Here is a 10,000-nt window from a genome sequence, read left to right on the forward strand (position 1 = left end):
TGTAATACTAGATAGATAGGGGTTCTATTCTCATATCAGCCAACTCTGTGTGTGTAAATTATATCCCCTTGCAGCACTACAGACATGCCCATATGGCCTATCCCTGTGTAATGGCTATGCATTTTATGGTGCATGACTAGCAGCTGGCCCTAAATTGCCCCCTTCTAGAAATCCATAACTGATGTCCGCCACCTGTCTGACCCAGACATAGGATATTTGCACATGTCAAGTCCATCACCACACCTTGTTGATTTGTAGGTTCAGAAAACCCAGGTGACACATAGCAAGGGTAGCAGACCTTAACACAAAGTATGAATACATGAGCACACTGACTGCCACCATTGTCCCTGATAGACTGTTCTACACATATGCTCCTAGGGAGCCATGTACATGTACTGCTATACCTTGCTGTTGTCATATATCTGCTGTCCTGCCATGCCATTCTGTGCTGCTATATTGACGCCATGTGTCCGTGGTTTATGTCCTCAGAACTATGCAACAGAAACATACACAGGTTCATGACACACCTGTTATTCTGTAACACTCCTGCCAGTACAACATCATGCAACATAAGATACATAAAGTTTGATGCATAGTCATGCCACATGCCAGCATATGGTGCCTGTTGTGAGCCGCAACAAGTGGAATGGCAAAACAATATGGCACTACACAAGTACATGTCAAGTAAAAAGGTCACCATGTGCATCAGATACATAATTGCATTTCCCTGCATTGATGGCATGGATGACAGGGATGTGACACAGGTATCATCACATGCACAGGGTGTGGTATGGGGGTGCTGGAGGCCTAGGCTGTACCAAACAATTGACAGCATATGTGTGACTCAGGAAGGGGCTCGGGTTAGGTGGGCCATGGAAAGGTGCTGTGTGTGTCTGTAGGTGACCTGCATGTGACAGTGGTGTTTGAGTTTGTGCATGTACACAGTCAAGCTCAGTGCTAGCCCTATACGTGTGTATGTTGGACAGCTGTGGACCATACATGGTAGAGTGGACAGATCATCATCTTCTGTCATGAACACAGGAATTGGCTCTGACAGGAGTAGCACTGGCACCACCATGCCCAACTTCAGATGGAGTCCTAGTAGCTGACAGTGACTGCTGTCTCCTGGGGCTGTGTCCCCCATGGGACCACCCAGAACCACTTGCCCATGGCCTGCCACATTATTGTATGGACTGCTGTGTGTTTCTGTAGGTGACCTGCATGTGACAGTGGTGTTTGAGTATGTGCAGGTACACAGTCAAGCCCAGTGCTAGCCCTACACATGTGTATGTTGGACAGCTGTGGGCTGTAGATGGCAGAGTGGTCAGATCACTATCTCTGGCCATGAACATGGGAACTGGCTCTGCCAGGAGTAGCATTGGCACCACCATGCCCACAGTCAGATGTGGTGTAAGTACCAGATGGTAACTGCTGTCTGCTGGGGCTGTGTGCCCCATGGGACCGACCAGGACCACATGCCCGTGGCATCCCATGTCATGGTGGGACAGCACACTTCCATCTGTAGTCATGGAGGTACTGCCACTATTGGAGCATGACTGTACACAGCCACATGAACCCTCAGCAGATGGTGTTGCTGTCCTATGTCCACATGTCCAATGCCCAACTCCAACCAGATGTTCCAGCACAGAAAATGTGTGGTCCAAGACAGACACTGTCTCAGCCCACCATCTGTCCACTGCATCAGTGAACCAATCCAGGGCATGCCCAATGCAGTAGAGGCAGTCTTGGATTTCAGAATGTGCTGCATACATAACCCTAAGCATATGTCTGTCTAGCTATGATATTCTAATTTTAGTCAAAACATCTGCACTGCACTATATTAGCCAATGACATGCCACCACAGTGCAGTATATAAGGCCTTCATGTAGACCTGGGCCCCTTTCTTAGCTGTTCAGATGGACAGTACTGAGGTGTGGAAACTACAGCATTGCAGAGGGTAGGTGTCATAACTGTCAGTTGTAGAATTTATGCAGTATGTCCACAGTTTCACCTAATAAGTGTGGTTAGTGTTCCATGACATTGTGGTCATCTGTGAAATCACTGGAAAATCATTGTGGGTTGACGTCAGTAATGAAAGAAACACATGTGAGTGTCAGATGTCATACCCATCAGAATATGCATGCCAGTGCAATAGCTGTTATTTTGTCACCTGACTATCTTTGTAAGAGCACACTCTAAAACATGTCCCTAACTCTGGGCCTTTGCCCCCACATTCAGTATTGCTGTACCCTGATACCTTATTCTAGGGGGTTGGGGGGTATGGTAGGGCAGTAGCAGCTACCTTTATGTACAGCTGTGTATGCTACAGGCTGCAGCTGCTGCTGCAGGCTAGAACACATGGGGGAGTGTGAACAATTTGGAGGACAGCAAGCTGTATGTGTATGTGTGATAGCTGTGTCAGCCCTGTCATTACAGCAAAGCTAGGGTATGCAGTCCAATCAAGGCATGTGATTAAGTAATGTCTGTTATGCAACAATGCCCATACCAGAGTAGTAGGCAACATATAGTTAGGCTATACAGATATGCGTAGTGTGTTCCTACCTGCAGGCCATTGACTTGCAAAACTGGGTAGCAATTCATTAATTAGCAGTAACCTGTGTGGATTATGAATGCATGACTCAGTCATTACTTGTTGTCGTTACAATAATATAATTGAACTGCAACACAAAACTAGATTTAAACCCAGGATTATGTGTGGCAAAATGTACTGCAAGTAAGGCATTTAACACACTGAGCTATTGAGTGACTACAAATGTATTTGTATTTTCAAGATATATCTGCACATGTACAGGCTATGTAGAACATTTCTGCATCCATGAGTATGTGCATGGCTTTATATGGTTGTATTTCTGCACCAGGATCCCAGTTGTATATGTACTTTGCCATTGCTGCCTTTGCATGTGTTTTTCCACAAGTTGCTGATAAAAGGGCACATATACCTGCTATCAAAGGTCTCACTTGCATCCATTATTATGCCCTTGGCTGTCCACTGGTGTATTATCACACCAGAGTCCAAGGTACACTCCTATTTTTCCCATTAGTTTTGTTTATTTCAGTTACATGCTTAATGACTGTAGGTAGCAATCAGTATGTTTTGCTGGAAAAAAACTATTTAACCTAAGACCTGAGTAGCATGGTGGGTTAATGCAGCATACTATAGATGAGAGGGGCCAGGGTCTGATTCTTGGCAGAGGTGCTTATTTTCTACATGTGACTAACACTGTAATAAACACATATAAACATTAAAGCTCATTTAAGCTGAGCTAAGGAAGTGGAATCCATGCAAACCCATGCTAAAAAAATATGAAGAAAAGAAAAAGGGGGTGATAGGAAAGTTGTGAAATGGGGACAAGCAGGGAGAAAAGCATAGTGTAAATCAAGTAGGGATGTGCAGGAGGGGTGTAGGAAAGAACCATAGCCATTCATTTCTTGTACATCAACAACTGTGCATTTTGACAGATTTTGTTGTTGAATTTAGACTCTCATACCCCAGAGAGAGGGGTGAGGACAACATAAATGTGTTGTCAAGCCAATTGGACCAAATTAGTTGTGTCCAGTGGACATGTGTGTAAAATAGAGAGTTATATATGGGGAAATATTTTTTTTGCGGGACAGGTGCCCATTTTTTTTTAACAAGGAGAGAGTGGAATGTTGGGGATGGGACATAGTTACATGTATGGAGGTAAGTTGGTTAGGAGAGGATGCATTTGCAGACAGACAAAATAGCAGACAGGGGAGGTATGTGTAACACGAGGGGGTAAACACCTTGGATGGGGTGGGTGTTGTAGACTCTGAGATGCATGTGCATCCAGACAGCAGCAGCATGACTCACGTCCTCACCCATGGGACAGTTGACACTGCTCCTTCACTGCCCCGAAGGTAGCTGTGCTTGAGGCAGGACACCATGGCCAGCTTGCCCCACCAGGTTGGTAAGTGTGCCTTCAGTCTGGCACAGGTAACATTCAATGATCCGATGAATGATCCTGCGCACCATTGCCAGCAGTTGCTCTTGGATGACTGCAGCCACTCCACCACTGCTCCCAGGGGAAGATTGGGCCCCATCCCCTGAGGCGGTTCCACCTGATGCCACAGGTGGTGCAGGGGCAGCGGAGGGGGCCTACCGGCCTGGATTCCAGACATGCCAGGACCTAGCGCCATGGACAGTTGAGGCAAGGTAGGCGGATCACTGGGAACCAGCCTACCCTAATGTGCTGTGGTGTTGGTGGTACAGCAATAAGTATAGGTTAGTTATGAACACAATATTATTAATAATAACAGCATGCCAGAACAGTGGAAATAGCTCAGTTACTTATCAATGCATGTTATGTGAAATACAACAATAAATAACAGAACAGTCAGTATGTTAACAACATGCCAGTAACAGTTACAGCATAAAGTCAAGAAAATAGGTAATTCAACAAGATATGTTAATAATAAAAAAAAAAAAACACCAGTCTGACTGAATAATGAAGGAAACCACCAGCAATAGTGAAAAACACAGTTTAATATCGCTTTCATCTCAAAAGACTTCTTCAGAATGAAATGAAATGCACACAGCAGCATCCTCTTATATATCAAATCAAAATAATTACCTAATAAAACAATCAATTACTTAAAGTGCACTAGCAAAAGGAATACAGTAATTTAAAAGGCACACATCTAATAACATAACATAACATCTTTAGTAGTTGAATATATGTTAAATCCACTAGTCCAAAAATTAGGTTCATTTATTAAGGGCTCATGGCATTTTTTGGATTTGATTAGGACTTTTAGTTCTGTATATTCCTTTGATTCTAAGAAAAACATTTTTTTAAAGTGGATGTCCAATCATTGTTTACGAGTTTCCCCATGACCAAGGGGTTGCTTTTGTTAGACGGTTCTTGGGAAATGTAGCCCACCTTCATTCTGACAGCATATTTGTTTTATGCACCTTAATAGAACTAGTGCTTAATAACAGTTATTTTCTATTTATAAAGAAACTTTACAAGCAACTAAGAGGGGTAGCTATGGGGTCTACTGCGGCCCCGACTTACGCCAATCTAGTTCTTGGGTGGTGGGATCATAGTGTTCTCAGACCTATTATGGAGCAATATTATGTAGATTTTTATGGCAGATATGTGGATGATTTGTTTTTTATCCTGGAAGGTGGCATAGACCAGGTTAATTCTTTTTGTGATAGTATTAATAATTCTAGTGATTTTTTTTAAATTTGTATTGGGGAATGCTGGGCTATCAGTGCATTTTTTGGATGTTACCCTGACTTGGGATACTTCTACTAATTTTTCCACAAGTGTAATACATAGGAAGGGGACTTTTGTTAACAGTTATTTGTATTATTTGAGCAACCATCCTGTTTTTATGAAAAATAATATACCGAAGGTTCAGTTTATTCGTGCTTCACGAATGATTTCTGAAGAAGCTGATTTTGAATCAGAAGTCAACATTATACAGAATATGTTTTTGGTTAGAGGTTACCCCTCAGATTTACTTGGCAAACTAGCTAATGAAATTAGAACAAGAAGGGCTACTAATTTTCCAACAATTTTGAAAAATGGTTTTACTATTACAAATAAGCCACAAGGAGTCACAGGTGTTAACAATTTAAGTTTTAACAACACTAACACAAATACTTTTGGTACTTCCTGTATTTTGGATATGTCTGTTGATGCATTTAACATCAGGTCTATTATTACTAGAAACTGGAACATCTTATGTGAAAATAGTGAATTAATACAAGTTGTAGGAGACAGACCCAATTTTGTATATAAAAAAAACTGACTGACATCAGCAGATGCTGTAAGGGGATATATAAATGTGTTTTTTGTTCTTCATGTCGTTTTATTTTAGAGGGACCCTATCTTGATCTACCCTGTTTGAACAGGACACTTTCCATTGATGGTGTATACAGTTGCAATACTAGTGGCACAGTCTATCTTGCTGTTTGTTCTGTGTGCAATGAATTTTATGTAGGCATGTCCACACGATCACTTAGTAAAAGAATTAAAGAGCACTATTATTGCATTAGAACTAAGAACATCAACAATGCTCTATTTAAACATTTCTTTACATATAGTGGTTTTAAAAAGTTTCTGTTTGCTGTTTTGGAACACGTAGTTAGAAATATGGGGGGGGGGGTCCTATAAGGACCAAATGGAATAAAGAGAAACTATGTGGCAGCTCAGATTAGGGGCTGACAAAAAAACTGGTATTAATGACTCAGTGAATATTAAATGAATATTAAATGTTTTCTGAAGAATAGAAGACTGAAGATTTTAAAATGAGCTATGTTATGTTATTAGATGTGTGCCTTTAAATGACTGTATTCCTTTTTGCTAGTGCACTTTAAGTAATCGATTGTTTTATTAGGTAATTATTTTGATTTGATATATAAGGGAATGCTGCTTTGTGCATTTTATTTCATTCTGAAGAAGTCTTTTCAGATGAAAATGATATTAAACTGTGTTTTTTGCTATTGCTGGTGGTTTCCTTCATTGTTCGGTCAGACTGGTGGTTTGGTTTTTATTAGTTTTTGCTGCTGCTTCATCCTTGGGTCTGTTATTTTTCCTAAGATATATTAATATGCAACCATTATAGTACATAACAATAATAAAACATATGCCCCAAACAGTTAATGTAACAACATATGTTAATAGTAAACTATATCCAATGAATAACAATAATAAATAAATGAAGATAAGGGGTGGGGAAGAGAGAAAAACAGTCCATTAGTACCATTATAGGCTATTTACTTGCCAACAGTGCTATCATCTATGGTACGGGTCTGTCCTTTCTTTATGTGTACAAGTCCCTTATGGCTGCTGTAGCATGTACATACCTCTCAAGCTATTCACATGGGACAGTATGGGCCAAGCAGTAGCAACTGCAGGTACATAACTACACAGAACGCTTACACATCAGGTGGACCTATATAACTACTAATGTGTACTGTGGGCTGATGTAGTAATACTTTGCAATTTAGGTAATCATTTTGATGGTAATCCTATGACATACGGATTACATACTACTAATTACAATACATGACAGTGTGACACTTGAGAGACTTTTATGGGTACAGTACAGAAACTAAACGACTATCATGCCTTGTTTGGCAGGCATGGGGATAGAACCCAATAGCAGTGACTGCAGAGGACATCTGTATGGAATGTATGAACTGGCTACAGCAACTTTTAACAAACACTCCAGGCATACAGTCATACCAGGATTACACATTTTATTTATTTATTTTTGTTTTATTATTATTATATTTATTTCCTTTATTTCATGCTGTATTTTCCACATTCTTGCTAATGATTTTAACAGTCTGTGACAACTAAACACAAAATTATTTACTCATAATATGGGCTACCTCACCCATTTACCTGTAGTTCCTGTGGAGAGAGAATCTGTAAACATTATGTGACTGATACTGTAATATTTAGTGCTACATAGCACTGGATTTGAACCGTGGTCTGTGTGTGGCAAAATGTACTACATACAGAGTGTTTAACAAACTGAGCTACTGGTGATTACTGACTGACTGATATTTGCCTAGAGCACAAATTGAACCAAAACATGACCTGGTAGTAGTACTGTAGTTTTATACTAGACTGCAGTGACAGTAGAACACATATGCATGAATTACAAACATGACAGAGACAGTAAGTAATCTATACATTTGTATATAGAATGCAGGTGTACACAAAATATTAGTGGGTTGAAATATCTGTGAAGTCAACAAACAATATCAGATCATGGAGTGGACTACCTCACCCATATAACTTGCTTTCCTGCTGTTTGTGGATGACAGAGCATGATGTGAACAATACTGGCCTAGAAACAGCCTTGGACAGCATTATATGTGTTCAATATATTTGGCAGCCATTATATTTGCATTTTACAGCTATTACAGTGTTGTACTTGACTGCAGTACCTTACCTTACAGCCTGAATGCATATAACTGTACTGCAATGGTTACAACAAGACAAACCTGATGTACACAATTTACCTTGGTGTTATTTGTATTGGTTCATGTGTTATTGCAGAACAGTTGGCATTATTCATTTCTTGTAAAGCAGCTCTAATTCCACACTTATTGCACTGCAGACTTTATTGTATATACTTCAATTTCTGTTATTGTTTTGAGTTTTTATTGCACAACAGTTATCATTATTCAGGTCTTGCTCTACATCTCTGCTTCCACAGTTATTGCACTACAGACTTTATTGTATAGACATTAATGCAGTTAATGGTATTGTTTCTTGTTTTTATTACACTACAGTTGGCATTATTGATTTATTGTACTACAGCTCTAAGTCCACATTTATTGCAATACAAACTTTACTGTATATACTTTATTGCAGTTAAAGCTTTACTCTTTCTTTCTTATTTCACTACAGTTAGCATAATACATCCATACTCACCACACTCATGGCACAACCTGGCCAAGCGCCCAGCATGCTCCTTGATGTTACGAGCCTTCTCCTCTGCAGCTGGTGGGAGAGAAGCACACCATTATACTTACCAGTTTAGCAGACATTTAGATTAGATATTGGTGAAACAGAGGTAAAATTACTTAACACTTGTGGGGCACTCCCTGCCAGAGCTTCTTGGACCCAGGTGTCCAAGAGATTGCACTTTCATCTCTTCAGGTCATCATGGTTTTGATGACACTGCTCACTTGTGCGGGGGATACCAGTAACACTGGTGAGTTCTCTTGCCGGCTGGTCGGAGGACTCTGCCTTACACTCTGAGCCCTGGAAACCTCCCTGCAGCAGCCGGTCATCATGTTTTTTACTAGGAGTCCAACCATGACCCTTTACTGCAGAATACCCCAACGCTGCACCCAAAAGGGTGAACCCTCAGCAATGCTTGCTATAGTACCCTTCAGAGACAGAACTCCAAGTCCTGCCTATTGGGCTTAACATAGACTGTTTTCCTGCCCTTACATGCCACTGGGCAACATATAAAAACGTATCCATTGCTTAGAAGTGCGCAAACCAGCACAGCTGAGCTGAGCAGTGCGAAAACCAGCGGAACCATATGCTTAGCAGTGATTAGCAGTGCGCAAATCAGCCAAGCAGAGCCAATCAGTGCATAAACATTTTCAGTCATTATTGTGTTTATGCAGTGCTTAGCAGGTCTTAGCAGAGCTTAGTGGAGCACAGTGGGCCATAATTTAAAAGAATTGGCATAATCTGTATTTCAAAAATTAATGTTTATTTTCCCTTCCATGTATTCAAACCCTGGACCTACTGCACATGAGACCATAACTCTAACCAGTTAGCTACATGGATATGTGGAAGTCTACTATACCTTTACATATACCTCTGAGCTACCTATAAGCACCGCTGAGCATCGTGCTACACCGGGCAAACCCACTCAGTGATATTTAAAGATGACATTTAAATAAATAATTAAATGCATCCTGTTTCTATTTTTAGATGTCTGATAGGTGTCTTGGTGCTGCTCAGCATTGCTGCGCTCTGCACTGAGCAGTGAAAACATGCTTTTTAATTAAAAAAAATTAACATTGGAATAATACAATTGGGACACAGCTGTGGATGCAACTAGCACTACACTCCCTACACTTGATTCAATAACCATGTTCCTTGGCTCTCTCTCGACAACATGTCATCATTAATATGCATAGCGTGCTGCAGAGGGGAACCATGTACACAGACATTGTAACATTCCATGTAGGCTCTACACTGTCCCTACACAGAGTTTATTAAATCCTGGTATAAATGAGGTCATCAAAGGTCTGCCAGGATGCAGTGCACAACTGGCCCTACAAAGCTACAGTCCTCGATTTCCATAAGGACTGGACTTCTGGGAGGAAACTACTCCCCTAGCCCTGGGATATGTCCATTGGCAAAAATGACAGACAACCTCAATCCCCCAGGTAAATTCTTTACAACTTTGTTCCACAAATAAAAGATTGAGGAGGAGCTCCTGTTCAAAGCTGATGGCAAACCAC

This window comes from Protopterus annectens, chromosome 2.part0 (genome assembly GCF_019279795.1).
Source record: "Protopterus annectens isolate FY-2018-M chromosome 2.part0, PAN1.0, whole genome shotgun sequence".
NCBI classification, from domain to species: Eukaryota; Metazoa; Chordata; order Ceratodontiformes; family Protopteridae; genus Protopterus; species Protopterus annectens.